The following is a 24,392-nucleotide window of genomic DNA, read 5'->3' on the forward strand; positions in this document are numbered from 1 at the left end:
TATTGTAAATTTTTATTAAAAATAAGTTTGAAGTGAGATATAATGATAATGTAAACAAAATTCTAGTATTTTAAAAACTTGAATCGAACAAATAAAACAATAAAGTTGACGGAATATGAAAAATTTAAATGGGTAAAAATAATTGTAAGCTTATATTTATTTGTTTTGTCTATATATTTATATATTTTTTCATATATAATTATATATAAAATAAATTAAAAATATTCGAGCCGAACCGAACCGAGCAGGCCTTTGCTCGTTGCTTGGCTCTTTTACAAATCGAACCGAGCAGAGCGGCTCATTTTTCAATTAAGCGAAAAAACGAGCGAACATTTTTCAAGCAATTTCCAAGCGAGTGACGAGCGAGTTCGAGCGACGAGCGGTTTGGACGGCCCTAGCTTAAATTCGGTTCTAAACCAGTGGACCACTGCCACGACTTGAATTTCGTTTTGATAAAACATGAGAATTTGGCTTGCTCATGTACATGTTTTATATATAGGTTGTAGTCCATAGGTCCTATCAAACCGAAGGGTTTTAATATATATTCCAACACCGATCATGACTCTTGTTAGAGCATTCAATTCCTTACCATATTTCTATATATCATATAATTCTATTAAAATCATTATAATTTTTCTCTCATTCACTCACAAGCACTTTAAAAAAATATTAAAATATTACACGATGTGAACAATGAAACCCCAAATTTAATTTTTTTATATAAAATTTTCTCTTCTTTACTCACAACCACCTATAACCATATCATATAAGTTATAAATTCCCCTCACATATACTTAAGGAATAAGTTGAGAATGCTCTTGTTGATTAAAACTTCCATATAAAACGCTAATAACCCAAACATCTTGCAAAATAAGAAAACATATTCTAGAAAACTAAATAACACTTACCTTGTGTTCTCGAGTTTACTTAACGAGAGAAAGGAAAGAAAAGGAAAGTTTTCATTTCCTTTCTTTTCCCTTTCATCTCCCTTCTCTTTTTATTTTCCATTCATTCCAACTCTTTCCATTTTAAAAAGAAAGTTTTCCACTCACTTTCTTATTTATTTCACACTTTATTTCCATTAATGAAACTTGAGAATACATCATTTTAATCTTTCTTTTACTTTCTCTCCAATATTTAGACTCAGTTAATATTTTCATCATACTAAAGAAACATACCAAAATTAAATTGAAGAAACTTAGTAAATATTCTTTATCATTTTACTAAAACGCCCATTTAACTTTCATTTTCTTTCATAACGCCCCTCTTAACTTTCTTGATAACTCATTTCAGGATTAACTTCCAATACAGACATCCAGATCTAATATGGAGGATGAAAGATTCATCAACGCAATCACAACATGTCTCATGCTTGGCCTTAGTTTGGGATCCTCTAGTGTGCATGCTTTTGCGAGTTGAGCCTGTTGGATTTAATGGTCGGTTCGGGTCAAGTCAACGCGACCGACCCGAATGTGACCTGGACTGAGTTACACCGGGGGTGACGAGATAATGGCCTACTTAAATGTTAATTAAAATTGGATGGACTTAATATTGATTAAAAGACTTTGTTTGGTTATTTGGGCTCAAGCCCAAGTTGGTTTAATTGTTAAACCCTAAACCATGTTTACTATAAATACATAAGCTTTATACTATTTATGGTAACCTAAATAATTACAAACCCTAACACATACAAGAACTCCGGCGCCGAAATCCGGCCACCCGTTTTCCGGCGAGCCCATTCCGGCCGCCGCTGACACCACACAGCCACCGCCGCACATCCTTTTAGTCACTACAAACACCACCGCAGCTATTCACGAGCTCCGGTACTGTTTAAACACCTAAATCGGTTTTCCGGCGACCTGGTTCTTCTTCTCCGGCGAGCCCCGTTTTTCCGGCGAACAAGATTTTGGGTGCTGCTGCTGTTGTGTTGCTGAGGAGTTGCTGTCTTGCTGTCCTAGCTGCCGTCTACTGCTTTCTCTACTTTTCTCCGCCGTCCGCCGCCGCTGTCAGCCGCTGTCGCCGCCGTTCGCCTGCCGGAACAGTTGGATCTTGGATTGTGTCATCCTAGCATCTTTCGTCAACCCTAGGTGTCTTCCCGGTTTGTGTATAACCGAGGTATATCGACATCTTTACTATGGTTGATTTATTTATTCGTTTAATCGTACTCGTATTGTTGTAATCGGATCCGGGTTCGGGTTTCCTTTTTTTTTGGTTCGTTTAAATCATTTATATCCGCTGTGTTTTTATAACTCGTTTATATATTTGTTTATTAATATTGATTAATAACTATCGAAACGAATTATTAACCAAAATGGGTTTAATAGCTTTATCCGTTTTCGTTCCGAACCACCGTTGAAACCCAACAGTGGTATCGGAGCCGCGGTTACAACGTACGAGTCGATCCCGGTTCGTTTAAAACCGGATCTACATCTTAAACTTTAAATCGTTTAAAGTTTATAGATCAAGATTTATTTTCGGGTGATTTTGAGTTGGTCAAAGTTTTGTTTATTTTATTTGACCAAGTCAAAACAACCCGAAATTCGTTTATTTTGAATATGTAAATCCGGCCCCGACCTATGTGTTTGTTTGGTTGTGTTTGGTGTTTGAGCTTATTTTTGGCCATATGGTTGGTTCAAAAGTTGTTAAAAGGTTATTATTTAATTTTCGGTTTTCTTTGGCCATAAAGATGGTTCAAATTTGTAATAAGACATATTATGTTAGTTTATAAATTTGTAATTAAGAAGACGAGAAGATAACCGAGGACGAGCTCGAGGACCTTTTGGAGTTAGTGGGAGTTCGGACAAGATGACCTGATGCACGAAGAAGTCCATCCTTGTGGTTGTTTGTGTTGTGAACCCCTTAACCCGATCGGTCTCCCTAATTGGCTCTAGCGAGACCGATCAACCTTTGGCCATAAGGATTTACATACTTTTTTGTTATTTGCTATTTGTGGTTGCTTGGTTTGTTTATAATAGGATTATAATATCACCAACCTAATACCAAATAAATTTGAAAATAAACATTTTATTAACCAATTATGTTTTACAAATTAAAAACGTTTTGATTTCCAAAACTAATAAGTTATTTTCTATTAACTTAAAATTGGTTAGTCATATCGCGACAAACTTAGTTTTTAATTGGTTATCTAAAATTAAGTGTCATGAGAGATGAAATGGTTCATCTATTCGTCCCGATAATAAATACTGTAAAATTTGACTTTTACTCTCTTTGGTAATTTTAATTTTATCCCAATTTAAAACCAATAGTTTATGCCAATCATACTACAAGTCACACTTGAGGCACACTGCGAAATTTCGAGTGTTTGGAGCTACAGCACCGCACTTGTTTTCTAGCCTATCCCATCAAGGTGAAAGCGTTTCTTTGACACATCCAACCCTTTCACACGTCACGGTACTAGGACAACTATTACTTTACTCTCCTGTTAAGTGCTAAAGCTGTCTGTAGACTTAAAGTTGGTAAAGATGAGGCTAAAAGTATCTATACAGACAATTGTTGTCTCTATAGGCCTCATAACCGAGAGTTGTGCTCTATTCACAATTGGCAATCAGTGTAAGTCTGCCTAACCACTTATTAATGTTGTGTGCTACAGCTGCCTTTAATAACTGGAAGCTAGATTCTCATACTCCTAATTAATTAATGTTATTGGGTCATTAATAATAGGACTACAACGTCGAAAATACTAATTAAATTTACTTTTGCTTAATTAATCAGATGTCGTCAAACGAATACTCACCCTACGCCCTTAAGACTATCTTTGAGAAGGATAAACTGAACGGTACCAACTTCATCGAATGGCACCGCAACTTAAGACTTGTTCTCACCATGGCAAAGCGCCTGTATGTTCTCGATGGACCTGTTCCAACCGAGCCTGAAAACAACACAGCCGCTGCACGAAAAGTTCTTGACAAGCATAAGGATGACTCGGCTGAGGTCTCTTTTATTATGCTAGCCACCATGACTTCTGAGCTTGCTAAAGGCTTGGAAGACTTTGGTGTCTATGAGATGCTTGAGCAACTCAAGGGCATGTTCCGAAAACAAGCCCGTCAAGAACGTTTCGACACCATGAAACAACTCATCAGTTGCAAGATGGCAGAGGGGTCTCCCGTCAGTGCTCATGTTCTGAAGATGAAGGGGCACATCGATCAGCTCAAGAAACTTGATTATCCCATGCCCGATGAGATGGCATCGGATTTCATTCTCAACTCTCTCCCCAACTCATACGACCAGTTCATAATGAATTTCAACATGAATAGTTGGGTGAAGACAGTGCCGGAGCTTCATAACATGCTCAAGACGGCTGAGATAAACATTCCTTCTAGGACCAATCAAGTTCTGATGATTCGATCTGCTGGTGTCAAGAAGCCAAAACCAAAGAATCGGGGTTTTAAGGGAAAAGTCAAGAAGAAAGTTACTGTTGCTGCCAATGTTGCCACCAACACTAACAAGGTAGTTTCAAAGAAAAAGCCGCCGCCCTTTGAGGAGCGCAAATGCTACAAATGCAACCAAATGGGGCACTGGATGAGAAACTGCCCCGAATACCTTGCTGAGATCAAGAAGAAGAGAGCCAATGGTGAAGGCTCTTCTGGAGGTATTTCCATATACGTTATTGAACTTTTCACTGTCTCTAGCAACACATGGGTATTTGATACCGGATGTGGTTACCACATCGTTCATGTCTTGTAGGAGCCTGAGAAGTGAAAGAAACTGAATAAAGGCAGCATGGAACTCATCGTTGGAGATGGGAAGAGAGTACCAGTTCTGGCAACTGGAGTATTTCATTTTACTTGTCCATATGGCTTAGTTTTTCCATTAAATAATTGTTTGTATGCTCCTGGCTTGACCAGAAACATCATTTCAGTTCCGTTGTTATTTGAACAAGGATTTAAGTATGTTCTTAATGGCATGGCTATTTCTGCTTACTTAAATGATATGTAAGGCCCCGAACCCGGTAGCCTTACTTTAGCGTCGGATTTACTCATAAACACAGTTCTTACAAATCAGAGTTCATTAAAACTTTCGCGGAATATAAAACTTTCATGAAACGTTACAACAATCCAAAACTTGTCTTAATTAAACATTCTTGTCTTTCAAAATAAACGTCAATTACATTAAAACATCTTGAGTCTTCAAATGCCAGTCTCCTATTCGCCCACCATGTGCCCGCTCAAGCTAGTTGTCTCATTCTACTCACCTGCGTGCATACTAAAAGTTAGCTACGCTGAGTGAGTTCTAGTTAATCGGACGCCATACAATACATACACATACATACATATCTGAAGATACATATCCATACCTAACTAGTTACCCTTCTGTTCTACATACATACTTACTACCATACATACATACATATCTACAATCACTAACCTCAGTCTACCGAGAGTACGTTCATAGTCCGCCGTCTATACCTATACTCAAGGTCGTGAACACGTAAAAGGTCCGCAGTCCTTACCTATGTTCACCATTTATGGTACGTGCAAGGTTCGCAGTCCTTCCCTATACCATCCTACATCCACAACACGTACAAGGTCCACAGTCCTTCCCTATGTTGCAACCTAAACCATAGCACGTACGAGGTCCGCAGTCCTCCCCTATGCTACCACAATACAAATACAGCACGTATAAGGTCCACAGTCCTTTCCTATGCTGATGCCTATCTATAATACGTATAAGGTCCGCAGTCCTTAACTACGTTGTCGTCTATTATCTGTAACACGTATAAGGCCCACCGTCCCTATCTACGTTTACATCTATCATCTACTTTACGTATAAGGCCCGCAGTCCTTAACTACGTTGTCATCTATTATCTGTAACACGGATAAGGCCCACCGTCCCTATCTACGTTTACATCTATCATCTACATTACGTATAAGGCCCGCAGTCCTTAACTACGCCATCACCAGCCGAGTCTATGTCCGACAAAAGCTAGAGGGATTTGCCATCCTAACTTACTATGTCGAACGTAGAACTCACATACCATTCGTGTACCTGTATACACATACTTCACATATACAATAATTACATTATAGCATAAGAACACTCTAGGCGTTCTTTACATCATTCATTTAACAACCATACCTCTTGTCGATACGTGCAATATCCGAAGATCGTTCACGCCCTGACAAGTATTCATTTGTAATGTTCATACATCTTCGATATATAATATTCGTACCTTAATTTTTGACCTGACAGTACGCGCAATATCCGAAGATCGTTCGCGTACCGGCAAGCAATCATTCATATCCATCATATATATCACATATGGCATACACTTATCACTTAGGATAAATGTATTAACAACACGTCGAGTATGCACACAGCCCCGAAAACATAACACATAAATGGGGCTAGAAACTCACCTGAATCCTGTTACGCTCTCCGTTAATCGTTATTCCCTTCTTGAGCTGTGCACGGCTAACTGTATAATATTTACATGTATCAATTAACTACTACTACTCATGTTGTATTTCTATCTTTATACAACCCACAACGAACGGGGGTCCGGGGGCAGCGCCCCTGGCAGCGGGGTCTAGGGGCGGCAGCCCCTAGCAGGGTCCAAGGGGCAGAGCCCCTGGCTGGGGTCGAGCTGCCAGGTCAGCTTGGAAAAATTTTATTTACATTAACTGTCTTAACACATTTTCCATTAGGTTTTTAATTTATTTTCTAATCGAACTTGACTTTAGGCGAAGTTAAACCTTAGGCGAACTTAGCTTTAGGCGAAGTTAAACCTTATGCGAACTTAGCTTTAGGCGAAGTTAAACCTTAGACGAACTTAGCTTTAGGCGAAGTTAAACCTTTGGCGAACTTAGCTTTAGGCGAAGTTAAACCTTAGGCGAACTTAGCTTTAGGCGAAGTTAAACCTTTGGCGAACTTAGCTTTAGGCGAAGTTAAACCTTAGGAGAACTTAGCTTTAGGCGAAGTTACCAGCTAGGCGAACTTGGCCGTAGGCAAAGTTAAGCTTTGAAGGCGAAGTTAAGCTTTGAAGGCGAAGTTACCAGTTTGCAGGCGAAGTTATCAGTTTGCAGGCGAAGTTGCCCAGTTTGCAGGCGAAGTTGCCCAGTTCAGCTACGGGTTTTGTTTTTATCAAGCATTTTGGCGATTTTAATACCCTTGTTATGGTTCGACATCACCCACTAACGTTCCCTAACCATTTCGTTCGTATATATATCCCGTATATACTATAAAGCTTGGATCTTTAAGCTTAAGGACATTCAATAAAACATAAACTTTAAAGGTCAAGAACATACCTTTTGTGCTCGTTTGGATCTCGTTTAACTTGTTTAATCACAACTAATCGTTTACTCTCTCTCGGATCTTGCTCGTTTCTCTCCCTCGGCCGCCGGCCGTATATGGCGGTGTGTGGTGTGTGTGTGTTTTGGAGTGTGTAGAGATTATGATGGAAATGAAATGAGGGTTTAGGGTTTTAGGTTGGTTTAGGGGATATTTATATCCCTTAAAGCCCATGGACCTAAAGCCCATTCTCATTTAACCCATCTCAATTAATCTAAATCCATGATCCGTTCTTTACTCGATATTAATTAATTAATAACGCGGAAATCACTAAACGTAACTTTCTTTATTCAACATTATAAATTTTAGGATGTTACATGATATCTTTTATTTTGAGGCTAAACCTCGAAATGGTATTTATGAGATTGATGTTCAACCTGACAATAACGTATATCATCTTTCAGAACGTATCAAGACTAGTGTCAATGATACTTTTTCTATGGCATTGCCGACTTGGCCACATAAGCAATGCAAGAGTTAAAAGACTCCAATCCGAAGGGATTCTTGAATCCACAGGACCAGACTCTTTCAACAATTGTGAGTCTTGCTTGGCTGGCAAACTCGCCAAAGACTCATTCACTAATAAAAGTGAACGAGCAAGTGATCTGTTAGGATTCATACATACTGATGTATGTGGACCTTTCAGAACCATGACTAGAAACCATGAAAGATACTTCGTTTCTTTTATCGACGATTATAGTCGATACGCTTATATGTATCTTATGAAACACAAGCACGAAACTTTTGAAAAGTTCAAAGAGTTTCAAAGCGAAGTGGAAAAACAACTTGATAAAACCATTAAGATACTTCGATCAGATCGAGGTGGAGAGTATCTCAGCACAGAGTTCATCACTCATCTAAAAGAGCATGGAATTGTTTCACAGCTCACTCCACCTGGCACACCCCAACTTAATGGCGTGAGCGAGAGGAGAAATCGAACTTTGCTAAACATGGTTCGATCGATGATGTGTAGAACTAACTTGCCTCACTCTTTTTGGGGTTACGCCCTTATGACCGCCGCCCGCATTGTCAATCTAGCTCCAACTAAGAAGATAGACAAAACTCCATATGAGATATGGTATAAGGGAAAGAAACCCAAATTGTCTTATCTTATATGGGGATGTGATGCTTACATCACAAGTGAGTCTGATGAAAAACTTGATCCCCGCGGCGAAAAAGTTGTTTTCGTCGGATACTATTACAAAAGCGGTTATTACTTCTTTCATCCTGGTACAAATACGAATTCTGTTAGGAGGAAAGGCTACTTCCTTGAAGAAGAATTTCTTAGTCAAGGAACTGGAAGTAACATTGTCAATCTTGAAGAGATTCAAGAATCACAAAGTACCGCTGAGGAGGTTGGAGCGTCTGATCAACAAGTTATTGTTGCTGACACATCAGACGTGAACACAAGCGTTCGCAGAAGTAGTAGGACTCCCGTACCAAATTCTAGATACTTATGTCATCTAGATGATACCGAAATCTTATTAGTAGCCGAGTCTGGGGACGAGCCTACTAACTACAAATCTGCTATCTTGGATCCAGAATCCAAGAAATGGCAAGATGCCATGAATGTCGAGATGCAATCCATGCATGATAACCAAGTTTGGAACTTGGTTGAGCTACCCCCCGATAGTCGGGCAGTAGGGAGCAAGTGGATTTTCAAGAGAAAAACCAACATGCATGGAAATGTGCAAACCTATAAGGCACGGCTAGTCGCAAAAGGTTTAATCAAACTCATGGTGTTGACTATGATGAAACCTTTTTGCCCGTTGCTATGACTAAGTCAATTAGGATATTGCTTGCCATTGCTGCATACTATGATTATGAGATATGGCAAATGGATGTCAAAACCGCTTTCCTTAATGAACATCTTTCTGAAGATGTCTATATGGTTCAGCCTGAAGGTTTTGTTGATCCAAAATATCCTAATAGGGTTTGCAAATTGAGCAAGTCCATTTATGGACTTAAGCAGGCATCTCGAAGCTGGACTCTTCACTTTGATGAGAAAATCAAAAAGTTTGGTCTTGTCAAAAATAAAGATGAGCCTTGTGTTTACAGAAAGGCTAGTGGGAGCACTATATCATTCCTCATCTTGTATGTGGATGATATACTGATCATTGGAAACAACATTCCTATGCTTAAGGAAGTTAAGCAATGGTTGGAATCTTGTTTTGCAATGAAAGATCTTGGAGAAGCCGCATATGTTCTTGGAATAAAGATCTATAGAGATAGATCTAAGCGGATTCTAGGGCTAAGTCAAAGCACTTACATAGACAAAGTGATGGCACGCTTCTCAATGGAAAACTCCAAGAAAGGAGCTGTTCCAATGACTGAGGGAACCGTGTTGAGCAAATCGCAATCTCCGGCAACGGACATTGAATCTAAACGTATGCAAGCAATTCCATATGCTTCTGCGGTTGGCTCCATCATATATGCTATGTTGTGTACTAGACCTGACGTCTCGTATGCCTTGAGCATGACCAGCCGTTTTTATCAGAGTCCTGGCATTTCCCATTGGACTGCTGTGAAGAACATTCTAAGGTACTTGAATAGGACCAAAGACATGTTCTTGGTGTTTGGGGGAGTGGAAGAGGAGCTCACTGTAAAGTGTTACACTGATGCTAGCTTCCAGACTGACCGAGATGATTCTCGCTCACAGTCGAGTTTCATTTTCACTCTCAATGGAGGAGCTATTTATTGGAAGAGCTCCAAGCAGAGTGTAGTGGCGGATTCTACCACCGAATCCAAATATATAGCTGCATCAGATGCTGCTAGGAGGCTGCTTGGATGAAGAAGTTCATCACCGATCTCGATGTGGTTCCGAGTATTCACAAACCAATCGAGATATTCTGTGATAACACAGGTGCTATTGCTCAAGCCAAAGAGCCAAGGTCTCATAAACAGAACCAAGCACATTCTAAGGAAGTTCCATCTTATTCGGGAAATATTGGAACGAGGTGACATCGTGATAAGCAAAGTAGACACAGATCAAAATCTAGCTGACCCGTTCACTAAGCCGATGACTCAGGATAAGCAAGATCAGCATAGAGATGCTATCGGGCTTAGACTTGCTAGTGATTTATTTTGATTTAGTATTTGGATGTATGAACGTTTAATCAGCTGTACTTTTCTGTTCACTTTTGATTTAATGTTAAATGCAAACGTTGAATAATACAACTGTGTTCATTTTAATACGTTTAATCCGTGAATATTGTATTCTAAATTATCCGTAGTCGGTCAGACTCATGGGAGCGATTCTGAATTAAGACTATTCTGACTTTGGACTCAAGCAGTTGACTTCCAAACTCACAGACTTCATTATGAATGACGTTGGATGTAACTCGCATCAAATCATCTTCATGGATCTTGATCATAAGATGTTTTGATAATAGTATGCTCATTTAGTATCCTTAGACCTGAGATACATATTAGAACTTTCGTTTACCGAGGAATATTCTTTGATCATGTCAACCGCTGTTGCGTAACTGCCAGCCATAAAGGCATTGGTTGGGAATGTTCTGGAGTTCAGTGGGAGTTGTATGTAGTCAAGATGGGATTCTGTACTCTTACATTTAAATGTAACAGTTAGACATATTGGCGCCCTCGTTAATTCAAACTGGTAAAGTGTGAGGCCTCCTCCAAACTTATTGTGTGTTTGAATGGACCACTTTGAATCTACATCGAGAACTACAATAATTGAACACTATATGAGATTGATATGATCCATGTCTCATTGTTCAGTTGAGGTCTTATACAGGAAGGATAGATGACAACGATTACTATAAATTCATTATCTTGCAATAAGGTATTCCAAGATACTTTGGTTATGGATTTAAAATGTCATATTCGGTTGGGGACATCTATGTGTAGCTAGAACGCCTCTGGCCGTTAGCGTTGTGATACTTGACCCAAAACCGTCCAAGTGGGAGACTGTTGGATTTAATGGTCTGTTCGGGTCAAGTCAACGCGACCGACCCGAATGTGACCCGGACTGAGTTACACCGGGGGTGACGAGATAATGACCTACTTAAATGTTAATTAGGCCCGACACAATAAATTAGATGGACTTGATATTGATTAAAAGGCTTTGTTTGGTTATTTGGGCTCAAGCCCAAGTTGGTTTAATTGTTAAACCCTAAACCATGTTTACTATAAATACATAAGCTTTATACTATTTATGGTAACCTGAAATAATTACAAACTAACACATACAAGAACTCCGGCGCCGAAATCCGGCCACCCGTTTTCCGGCGAGCCCATTCCGGCCACCGCTGACACCACACAGCCACCGCCGCACATCCTTTTAGTCACTACAAACACCACCGCAGCTATTCACGAGCTCCGGTACTGTTTAAACACCTAAATCGGTTTTCCGGCGACCTGGAACTTCTTCTCCGGCGAGCCCCGTTTTTCCGGCGAACAAGATTTTGGGTGCTGCTGCTGTTGTGTTGCTGAGGAGTTGCTGTCTTGCTGTCCTAGCTGCTGTCTACTGCTTTCTTTACTGTTCTCCGCCGTCCGCTGCCGCCGCCTGTTGCACAGCTGCCGTCCGCCACCGCTGTCAGCCGTCGTCGCCACCGTTCTCCTGCCGGAACAGTTGGATCTTGGATTGTGTCATCCTAGCATCTCTCGTCAACCTTCGGTGTCTTCCCGGTTTGTGTATAACCGAGGTATATCGACATCTTTATTATGGTTGATTTATTTATTCGTTTAATCGTACTCGTATTGTTGTAATCGGATCCGGGTTCGGGTTTCCTTTTTTTTGGTTCGTTTAAATCATTTATATCCGCTGCGTTTTTATAACTCGTTTATATATTTGTTTATTAATATTGATTAATAACTATCGAAACGAATTATTAACCAAAACGGGTTTAATAGCTTTATCCGTTTTCGTTCCAAACCACCGTTGAAACACAACAGAGCCATCTATAACAAAGTTCACAAATATTATATTTGGAGTCATCTGGAAGTAAGATCATTTTATTTATTTGTTATTCACAAATTATTTACCTCATGCACTAAATTCAAAGGGTAGTTATCCCCAGCCTAAGATCAATCATTTTGACCACGCCGTCTTTTGAATTTGCCTGACTATGAACTTCATCAAACTGTAAATAATCACAAATTGAACTCATTAGTTGCTATATGGTTGACTAATCATCATTTTAAAAAAAAGAACACAACCAGCTAAAATGGTATGAAAACATTTAAAACGCACCAATGCCACAAGTCCCTTTGGTTCAGCATCAGGGCCATTTGCTCTAATTATGGCTGTTTTACCTGAAATAAGTTCATAGAGTACAACTCCAAATGCATACACATCTACCTTTGGAGAAACATCCCCATACTGTACATACCTGCATGCAATAATTACCAAACTTGATGAACAATTATAATATCCTTGTGAGGCCCAAAGGATTATACTGACCTCCAAAAATGATTTAGAAACTGGTAACAGATAGGAACGGGTAGACTTTAGTGTGGGTCAAACTCGAGCGAACTTGAAGTTTAACTCATTCTTTCTTTAGTAAATTACATTTTTCGTCCTTTAGATTTATAGCAAATTTCATATTTCGTCCTTAAACTAATGAAACAACAAGAAACATCCTTTATGACTTAACGGACAAATTCTATGCACAAAGGACAAAATCTATTACAAAAATTTGAACATAAAGAATGTTTCTTGTTTTTCCCTTAGTTTAAGGACGAAGATTGTAATTTACTCTTCTTTATTAAGTTAAATGTTTTAATCTGGCCAGTTTGAGATAGAAGTCATAGAACACTACCCAAATTCAATTCATTTGTATGCAAATATCAATATTGGTAACCAACCGCCACTATGATGCAGGATTTTATATGCCCACAAACAACTATCAACATCTGGGCCATTTTGGTGAAAAATTGAAAATACACGCAGCTGACTAAATTTAATAAAAAGAAGATTTACTCTGGTGGCATATATCCAAATGTACCCAGAAGACGTGATCTACTTCCAACTACAGTCAGCCTTGTCAAACCAAAGTCTGCAACCTAATAATAAAACACATGGCACGGATAAACCAAAAGCATACAAACAAAAATAACTTATTATGATGACATAATCGTATGCAATTACAAACCTTCCCATGAAAGTGCTTGTCAATCAATATATTTGCTGATTTAATGTCACAATGCACATATACGTAGACAGTATGTTCATGGATATACTCAATACCCCTTGCTGTATCAAGGGCAATTTGGACTCGAGTAGACCATGGTAGTGGGTCCCTTCCTGGGTATTGAAAATAATAAATGTATAAATTGTCTTTGTTCGAACTCATTCGATCAGTAACATAATTGCGTTTTTGGTTTAATTGACCTGACCTGATCCATGCAGATGTTGACTTAAGTTTCCATTTTCAATGTATTCATAAATCAAGAAAAACGAACCCTTGACACAATATCCTATTAAACGCACCTGCATTACATATGCTCAATATATAAGGCTCCGTATACCATTTTCAAGACAATTTAGAGGTGGCAATGATCAACTCAGTAACCCATAAACGAATCATTATGGATATCCTGTATCTTAACTAACGGGTTAAAGGAATAACCCGTTCAGAGCTCAAACCCGATTTGAACTGTTTCCCAACCTCTCGAAGAAGTTCAAATTAAACACCTCTTACCAAGCTTAGGTGATTAACATGAGTTAAAACCTTTAGCATAGCTAGAAATTCTCGAGATGCTTGCATATCCATCTTTTTGATAGAAACTTTCTGCAAGACTTTGACATATTAGAAAGACAAGATAAAATCACATGATAATACACACTTATCAATTATCATGGGTGTAGTAAGTCTTTTGAGTTCAAAGAACATTATTAGATGATACATGATAACAAAGATGAAAGGTGGAAGCATATAGGTTTGAATTTGGCTAAAAAGTAATTTTTTCCTTAAAAATACAAAACGGATTTTCAGTTCTAAATTTTTTTGTCATGGCCTTATACAACTTTTTGGTCCTAACTTAACAGCTTTATATAAATATTAAGAATGTCCAATACAGTTACAAAAACAAATATGTGTAGCATATGATTAAATTTTCACCGCTAGTTTATAGTGAGCCGAGTAAAGTGAATAAAGATTGAACTATATCATATAATTCTAGCATTAGAAAAAAATATATATGTAAAACCCTAATTCCAAACCTCGCCTCTGAGCTCTGCATGGTAAACAACACCAAAACCTCCTTGACCAATCTTATTAGCAACATTGAAGTCATATGTAGCTGCTGAAAGCTCTTCATATGAAAACTCCACTGTTTTGTCAACAATTATGCCTCTAAGCCCAGCAGCAGGAACGCCATTCAACTTTGTACCTCTAATTAAAGATCCGATGGGGGCTAAGTTTGAAAGAGAAGACACGTCAATAAACGAAAACTGTGTGTGAAATGTCACATGTCAAGATGAAAATAACCTTACCAAACAATACTATAAGCATACTGTTACTAAAAAGCGAATGAATAATGAGAAATACCTTGAGCAGGCATAAGCTGAGCCTGTGCATTTCGTATCAATACTGAACTTGTTTCGTCCTTTTTCTTTCTATAAACTAAGCATCCTGCAAGGAACAAAATCACAGCTACTACTGCTACAGTTATTTCACCTTATGTCCCACTTGATAATCCTGGTTATGCAAAAGTAGATGCTAACTTATTAACTCATATTTTTATCCAAGAAAATATCATGGAGTAAAGCCGTTGTATAATGTGAAAGAAGGTCAACTCACCTGAGCTGCAAAAGATTACATGAATTGGAAAAAGACTTGTTAAAACAATAATAATGGTTAATCGGTTATCAATTACAACAAATAAAATGTGGTTCAAGTGAAAGAATATACCTGGTTTTTAAGGGTGGATAATTCCCATTTTCATCTGCCAAGAACATCTACTTTCATGAGAATGCTAACAAATAAAGGGAAAACAAACCACAACTGAACAATGTTTCAAAAATTTGTATTTCTCTTGTTTCCAATAAAAGAAGGAATTCTATCACTCTTCTCCAAGGTATATGTTTAACTTTTTAAGATGAAAAATTAGTGATAACAAGACTAAAGGCCTCATCTATTAACACTTGCAATTTTAGTTTCGAGACTTTAACCTTGCTTAGCCTAAATACGTACTTCTTTTCTTACTAGTAACTGCAGTTGTGTAACTATTATTTAATCAAAATCAAGTTTATGATATATAACTCAACCTTACAAATTTTTAAGACAAGTTTATCTTCTGGAAACACAAACGTTTGCCAATCAATGCTTTTTCGAATCTTAACACCTTTTTTACGTCACCACGAAAATGAAAAGCAAAAGATTGTCAAATAAGACCCAAAAAAACATTCCATTTTGATGGATGCTAATCAGCTTTATGAAATAAATCAATGGACAACAAAAAAAAAGAAAAAAAAGGAAACAAAGAAAAGCAAAGAACACTTACTGCTTAGTGCAGGAAACAATATTTTGGAGCTTGTAAAAGCATATTACAATAGACTGTAAGCTCATATAGCAGAAAAGATCGGATAAAACAAACGAAAATATAGTAATGGGAGATGGAAAGAATCAGATTTGGATGAGGAATGTGTCTTAGACGATTGTCTTAAAATAGTAGGTTTTAGTATTTGAACTCCCCTGTGTAAATTATGCTCCTAGTTGTTCATAGACATAATGTCCTTTGAACTGGATGATTGTTTTTGTAAACAACTATTCACTACACAAAATTGTTCCTGGCTTGATCGACAACTCATAAGACCGTGTGTTGTGGAGTTGGGTTTGGCCCCTCACCCTTCACCCTCGATCCATTTGATAGGGTGTTGCAGTAGGCCGCAGGGAAGATGGAGATTGTTATAAGCCAAACAGAAGAACTCAACCCAAAAGACTAGTCTGATAGGTGAGGAAACCCATTTGGCTTATAAACCCCACATCAGTCGCCCATACAACCGATGTGGGACAAGTCCCATACCTTGCAATGATTTCAGTCCGTAACAAGGCACCCTCCTTAAGGGCCAACGTCCTCGTTGGTCACGACCACGTTGGTCACGGCCACCACTCCGAGTACTTGTTGTCATGGCTGGCTTCCTCCAGACCACCACTCCGTGGGCCACCACTCCGAGGTTGGCTCTGATACCAATGTTACAAGCCAAACAGAAGAACTCAACCCAAAAGACTAGTCTGATAGGTGAGGGAACCCATTTGTCTTATAAACCCCACATCAGTCGCCCATACAACCGATGTGGGACAAGTCCCATACCTTGAAATGATTTCAGTCCGTAACAGAGATTGGCACCGTTACCTAAGTGGCGCTCAAAGGGGCAATTGCCCTTGGCACAGATGATCAACGCTGAGCTGACAGTGGGTGATACTCCAGTTGTAACCACAATACTAAGTCTAAACGTGTATGTCATTGTCATAAGTACTCACCTTATTATTTGGGACCCTCTCTACCATTCTCGTTTCGGTTACCGTTTCTTATTCACTAGTTAAATAGTTTTACTTAGTTTACCTTGACGCGTGCTTTGCCCCATAGTTCCCAAAGCCCTTGACAACTCATTTGTAATTTTAAACCTTTAGTTGAAAACTTAACTTCTTCCATCACTAAACACTTTTGGTGTAACTGTGCTCCCGATCTCACCCTAGGTCCAATGGGCCAATTTCATTCTAATTTCGATATGGTAATATCATAGATCCTGTTGATGCATGACTCAACAAATGGTATGATTGAGTGAAAAATCCGCCATGTGTTGAAGATTGTTCAACCCTTACTTCTCCATGCACGTTTGCCTCATAAATTATAGTATGATGCTTATGTCACATATAATTTTATCATAAATTGTTTACCTTCTCCGACTCTTTATCATTCTTCTTCTTATGAGCTATTTTAACGATCTAGATATGACTCTACACTCTTACGTACTTTTAGGTGCCTTTTTTATCCACTCCTTGGGAATATGTGAACCGATAAACTCTCACCCAAATATGTTCCTTGTATTATCTTTGGATATTCCACTAGCCACCGAGGGTATTTATGTTACGATCCTCACACTTTTTGTACACATATGTCATTTACCATGAGACAATTTTATTTATTCCCTCATCGGCTGTGTCTCTGAGCCTGCCAACTGCTACTGCTACTGCTGCTGCTGCTCCATCTCCTACTTGCTATTGCTACTCCTACTTCTTACTACTCTTACCACTGCTTCTCCTACTCCTATTGCTACTACTCATGATGCTCCTGCTCCAACCGTTTCTGCCTCTGCCATTATTTCTCCTACTGCTGCTATAATTGCTGCTGTTGCTACTACTACTATGACTACTACCACAACTACAAATACTACTACAACCACCACCACCATACCATCTTTCTTAATCAAACTACATCTATGGCATCCACTTCTACTTGTTTCTTGTCACCTGCGCCCCATACACACCACCTCAACCAATCTGCCTCATCCATTTTCTCGCCTTTTCCATTTGATCGTCACTTGTTCTCTTGACAACACTAGTCAACCCAAACACTCTCCCAAACTTATTCTTCTTCATGCACTCCTACATCTAAATCCACCACATTTACTTAGGCTTCTAAATGGCAAATATAGTACAAAGTCCTACATAGGTATTGGTGTTAGCTTCTGCTTACTTCAAAATCATTATTGGTAAGTTATTTATCAGACACCATAATGTGGAAGGTATAAAGTAAGCTTGTTTTGGGTGGTGGTGGCCCTATCAAACTGGGGTATTGATCTGATATGTTTAGCCCATCTATCAAACCAATCACTATTAGGTCGGTTGTATCAATTGCATTTTCTCGTGGCTGGGATGTATGGTAGGTCAATGTCAATAACCCATCTCTTCATGGAGGCTTATCGCATACTATGCTTATGGCACAACCTCCCGAGTCTGTTGACTCGACTCACCCATATCATGTATGCTTGTTGCAATAGCTATAAGCAAGCCCCAAGAGCTTGGTTTTCTAAATTATTCTCATCTCTCATCACATTTGGATTTACTTATAGTGTCTATGATATATTATTGTTTGTTTTGTTTATTTCAAATATTTAGTTACTTGCTATGTACTTGTATATGTTGATGACAATATTTCTTAGAGTTCCTTGGCATTTTTGGCTAATCCGATTAGGCTTTTACACTCTTCATTTATGCTCAAGGGTTTTGGCACACTTTGTTTTTTTTATATGTGCCACATTCTCTGCTGTTGTTATTCATATTTCTCAACAAAGGTATTTACAATAAAATTTACAGTGCACCGGAATCAGTCAACGACTCAACACACGCTTAGGTTACTCATGTCTCTCCCGAAAAAAACCTCTCAGCAGTAGTATGGTGTGCCTGCAGAATATGCCCTCCTAAACTAGAGAACTAATGATGCCATGCAGGATTAATCTTGACTCTTGACCCATCTAAGATTGCTTATGCGGTTATAAGGTTTCCCCAAGTTTCTTGAAAACCTACTAAGACCCACTGGATCGCGATAAGCATATATTCCTAGGGTGCCTTAAGGGTACCAGTATGAACGGGCTGACTATTTGCACGTCTACCGTCTTGCCATTCATGTTTACGCCGACCATTTGCACATCTACCAGTCTTGGCATTCATGTTTTTGCCAACTATTGCCATGTCTATCTTCTTGCTATTCATGATAATATTTTGGTTCGTTGGTCCAAACAATCGTCAATATGTCACATGTTATTATGTGTTCTTGGATACAACCTCATCAGTTGGAGTCCCAAGAAGCAACACATTGTCATCCGGTCTAGTCTCGAGCTCTTTCTTGCGCTGTTGCTCTGCTTTGCTGGATTACTTTTGTGGTTCATGAGTTACGTATACCTCTTACGAATCCACTAACATTGTGCTGCGAGAATATTGGCGCTACATATTATCGGTCAATTAAGTGTTCATCAGCGTGTACGAAACACCTTGAGATTGACATGTGTAGGGGTAGGGTACTAAACCCACCATAAAATAATATGTGGTCCCGCTGAGTGGAGAGAGCAAGCGCCAGGCTCCAAATACATGGCCAAATATAATAAACATTCCATGAAACCTTGGGAATGGTAGCGGCAAGATCTCCACCAGCATGGGACAAAAAATAAGAATATACATCGGTAATGACACCCAACTGATAGGGGATAAACAACACATAAAGGACGGTAAACCTAGTACAACACGTTAATATTAAAAGGCCACGATGCCCACCAAGTCCCGAGATCACACGAACGGGGAATATATTTGGTGGAGAGCCTGACAAGACAGTTGGCCATACTCTCTCTCTCCTACCAACTATAAATATGAGAACATATCCAAATAGTAAGGCATCATGTATTCCAATATTATATACTCTCTCTATATACTCTTACCACATAAAAAATACTGATTCTCACGCCTGAAGGGTGGTTACGAGAGAATCCCCCCATATTCCTCGTAACGAGCTCACGGTGTTCTGTTTTTGTAGGAAACATTCATCTGCGCTAAGAAGGATTCTAACCCATCGTGGGAGATACTTAACCATAACCTAGGACTAAGTCATTAGACCTAAAGGGTGGAATCGTGTTTCTTCATTGGCGCCATCCGTGCTTATTGCTAGAACAGTAAACTCGTAGTCGCTCTATTCTTGATCCAGATGAGTGGTAAAACTCCTGCTAAAGAGGTGGGCCAACATTCAAAGGCCAACCAAGAAGGAAATCTGGAGATCCTTGACGTGATGGGTAGTGGCGAAGGCATCGCTGATGCGTCCACCCTTCGACCTACCGTCACAGTAAAAGCGAAAACGCGATCACGATCGCAAACGGCCTTGCCACCAGCTAATGGCCTGGCTAGAAGAAGAACAAGAAAAACTCATGGCTAAAGTATAACAAAAAATGGCATTGGTTGTTCGACCAAGAACGCTGTTTGGCGGATAAGCAAGTAATAACGATGCGGAAGAAGAGTATGAAGACGATGAAGAAGAGTCAAATCCAATTCGAACAAAAACGCCATCAGGCAAAACACCAAGCGCTAAACCGAGCAACCGTTTAGATGATAAAAAACCACAGTTGTCGCGCCAACTGGTGGATACACGCCAAGATGATCCAGATTATGAAGAGAGCTGGAAAGGTCTAGACCTAGCTGTCAAAAAACTCATAAAATACCACCCAGATGCGAACGAGGATTTCTCCAAACGATATTGACCAACAACATCGGCCGAAAGGTCAAAGTTCGTTAAAAGAATCGCATAGGCGGAACTACCAGAGAACCCCAAAATTCCATCAATAGTCGGCCAGTACGATGGCCTTTCCGACCCAGACGATCACTTGCAAACCTACATCGCAGCCGGACTAGTGTCAGGGTGGACCATGAAGCTATGGTGCCACATATTCACATTGACACTAGTAGGCGCAGCAAGAGCCTGTTTGAGCGGTTGCCAGAAGGAGATCACAAGTTGGGATGATCTAGCTAGCAAAATCACCTAGCATTTCAGCCAACAACGGCGCCACATCAGCAATCCAACAGATATCCTCAATATTACAAGAAAAGATAATGAAACGTAGAAATATTTCATTACCAGATTCAACAAGGAAGGGTTGAACATTGCGGTGTTGGCAAAGAACTCATGCGTGTAGCCTTCCGCCAAAATGTATGGTGCAACGACCTCATCTGCACCCTTACATGAAGAGACGGCATGCCCCAAAGCTGGACGCCATCATGACAACGGCAAAAAGGTACGCATGAACTAGAAAAAAAGCTTGGGTAAAAAGTTGGCGCGTAATGACGCAAGAAACGACATTAACAAGGTCTATCAGGGTAAAAAGGTAGCTTCCGTTTGGTCAAGGTTGAACCATGAAACCCAGCCAAAAGAAAACACAACTTATGAGGAGGCTTACAAAAACAAGAAAAGGGTGCTAACACATGCGTCCAACAGATAGACCCCGCTGACCAAAAGTTCAGCGCAAATAATGTATACGGAAGGCATCCAACTCAAAAAACCCACTCCAATCAAACCAGGGCCGAATGCGGACATGACGCGGTATTGTGATTATCATGAACAACATGGTCACACAACTAATCAGTGTTCGAATCTGAAAGATGCCATCGAGGAGTATGTCAAAAATGGAAGATTGGAACATTTGGTTAAAAACATCAAAGGTAGAGGAAGGCAACCGCCAAGTCGTGATGGCGGAAGGCCAGAAAAGAAAATCAAATACCTGCATGTCAACATGATTACAGGAGGCGCCACGAACAAAAAGCGCAATCAGGTCGAAAATGCCGCCTGGAAGGAGGAACAGGTAATCTTCCCAAATGTGAAAGGGGGAGCAAACCGAACAGCGCCATTGGTAATCACAGCAGTCTTTGGACATTATCAGACGCCTCGCTTCTTCATTGATGCGGGAGCCACATCCGATATCAAGTATCGCTAATGTTTTGATTTACTGGAAGAAAAGTATAAGCGCAGGTTAATCCCCGTCAACACCCCAATAACATATTTCAATCAAAGTATTGAATACCCGTTGGGACAGTTGAGATTTTCAGTGACACTCAGTGACGGAGTGCACTCAAGAACGAAAGATGTAGAATTCCTCATCATGGAAACTCCACACCCGCACTATGATATAATCTTGGGAAGAGAGGCGATAGGGGATTTCAACGCCAACCCATCAACAGCCCATGGAATATTGGGGGTACTAACGCCTACTGGGATAACGATTCTTACAATGGTACAAAACATAGTCTTAATTGTTCGGTATGTTTTGACTTTCATCCAGATTGTTGACTTCTTAAGCAAAAAGTTGTCGTCCACAGGTTTCAATACGCTTCGGTGCAAACTACATGATGCGACTGGCATCTAACTTAGGGCATATTAGGCAGTGCGTAGTGGGGCGTGGGTTAGGGCGAAAAGGGTTTGGAACACCGCCCCCCCTCCCCGACGATTTTTGGGCGAAAGGGGCGGGGGCGGAGGGTTGTTGTCGCCCAAAGTTGTTTAAAAATAATAATATTTTAATAATTTGACCGTTGTCAAACGAAAAAATTAATTAAAACAATATATTTATATATCTATATAAACGTACACCTTCTTCTCCATTTCATATACTTCTTCTCCATTTCATATCTATATAAACATACACATTCTTCAAAAAATCTTGCAAAATGAATCCTAAAAACAACCCGAACCAACCGAATTCCGTGGAACTCACCGCTACCATGAGAGAAATCATCAAAAAACACGAAAAGTGTGCCGAGGAACTCAACGATGCCATGAGAGAAACCAACAATCAAAACAAAAAGATTGCCGCTATGTTGAAATTGCGGGAAATGAGTAAAGAATACGAATCCCTCAAAGCGGCCGGGTTACACGAAGAGGCTGCACTATTGCAACGACAACAAATTGACAAAATGCTCGAATATTATGGATATTAGTATTTGTTTTAGTTATGTATTTTTTAAATTTTTAGTTATGTATTTTTTTAATTTTAAGTTATGTATTTTTTTGTATTTCTTTTTAACTTTAATGCATTTTTATTTAATTATTTAAATAAATTGGTTTTTATTTGTTTAGTTTAATTATAAAAAGAAAATAATAAAAAAAGATACTGTGGGCCCAGTTTGTAACCTATACACCATTACACCCCAAAAACCAATTCTCACTCCTTGTTAACTGGGCGTCACGTGTCACAATTTGCCCCCATTTATAACATCTTCACTACGCATTGCCTTAGAGGTTTTATGACTCATTTGTAATTAATCACAAACATAATACTCTAAGAGATTTCTCCCTTCGTTTTTAGAAATCTTTACATAACTTGATATTTTTTTCAACCCTTTGGTCCGACATCCATATATGCCCTTTCTAGCTCCGGCGCATTTGTGTCAAGCACGTACTTTTAAGACTTTTCCAAGCTATTAAGAACAGAACTTGCACTTGTATACATGAAAAATAAATTATAAATATGATTGCCATCAGAAACTAATATCGGCCGGCTTCTATCATTTTTATTTATATTTTTTCTTTCCATGGTTCAATAAGGCCTGCCGAAACTGTGTTGTTGACGTTGCTGTATAATTATATTACTTTTTGGGCATATTTTAACTCATTCGTGCACTAGCATGATGTGTTAATACTCATGCTCATTCATCCCTCCTTACTACATTATTTATTTATTTATTAAGATGTATCTAAACCAATATTGATAAAGTGCGTAAGCTCAATGAATTTTTTTTTTTAAACAGTTCCACATACTAACCTCGCCCAGGAATATATATCAAACCACTTCCTTTGCTGAAATTGAAATCTGGATTATATCTTCGAATTAAGTCAGAACTAAGATTCGCAGCTGATGAAACTGAATCCAAAGTCTCCCCCTGTCGAAGAGGGTATGTTACGAACAAACCATAATGCTTTGAAATCGAACTATTCCCACACGAGCAATTCACCACCACGTTAATATTAGCATAATCAGGTATCTGACTAGGATCATAAGAATTAAATCTCTCAATCCACTCTCTAGTCGTCAAATTAGCGTGCCACACTTCTGCAATCCTTGGATACGTATCCCCGGGCCTAATCGTGTAGTTGAACACATGCCCTAAGAACTCACCGTTGATACATGCACAAGAGAACGGCAGGTTAATCTTATCAAATAAATAGAGATTATTATGATCAGTGATAATTTGGGTTGTTTCTTGAGTGTAGTACGAACCGAGCGCTAAATCACAACCGTCGTCACAGATAGATTGCACTAATGAAGTGACACAAGTTGAGCTCAACAATAAAAACGCTGTTATTCGGAATCGGAACAATAAGTTTAGCAACAACATGATATCGATTTCTTCTCTTCGGGTTCATGTGAAACTGAAAGAGGCGTTGATCAAAGGTTTTGTTCAGTTTCAATTATTTTGGGCAAATTGATTGATGACGATTCGAAAAATATATTAATTAGATAATTAGTTTTGACCGAGTGCTTAAAGAAGAGGATATTGAATTGCTAATTGTAGCCTTGTAGGAGGTATTTCAATGCTGCCGCCATTTGAATCAGTCTTTGCTCTTCTATTCTTAGAAAAGGTGTAGTG

The 24,392-nt window shown here is 39.1% G+C and overlaps 1 pseudogene across 1 annotated transcript; it reads right to left on the reverse strand.

The window, feature by feature from the left end:
* Window positions 1-1,295: 1,295 nt before the first annotated feature.
* On the reverse strand, window positions 1,296-24,140 carry LOC143622853 (lysM domain receptor-like kinase 3; annotated as a pseudogene). Its single transcript, XR_013151793.1, has 11 exons — window positions 23,567-24,140; window positions 15,184-15,219; window positions 14,823-14,975; window positions 14,495-14,625; window positions 13,974-14,063; window positions 13,669-13,762; window positions 13,425-13,576; window positions 13,253-13,335; window positions 12,524-12,662; window positions 12,316-12,413; window positions 1,296-1,421 (listed from the first exon to the last, which is right to left on the reverse strand). The product of XR_013151793.1 is annotated as a lysM domain receptor-like kinase 3 (transcript).
* Between the last annotated feature and the right edge of the window lie 252 nt (window positions 24,141-24,392).

This window comes from Bidens hawaiensis, unplaced genomic scaffold (genome assembly GCF_021521415.1).
Source record: "Bidens hawaiensis isolate Kalapana, Puna unplaced genomic scaffold, B.hawaiensis_p1.1 tig00000369_1, whole genome shotgun sequence".
Lineage (NCBI taxonomy): Eukaryota > Viridiplantae > Streptophyta > Magnoliopsida > Asterales > Asteraceae > Bidens > Bidens hawaiensis.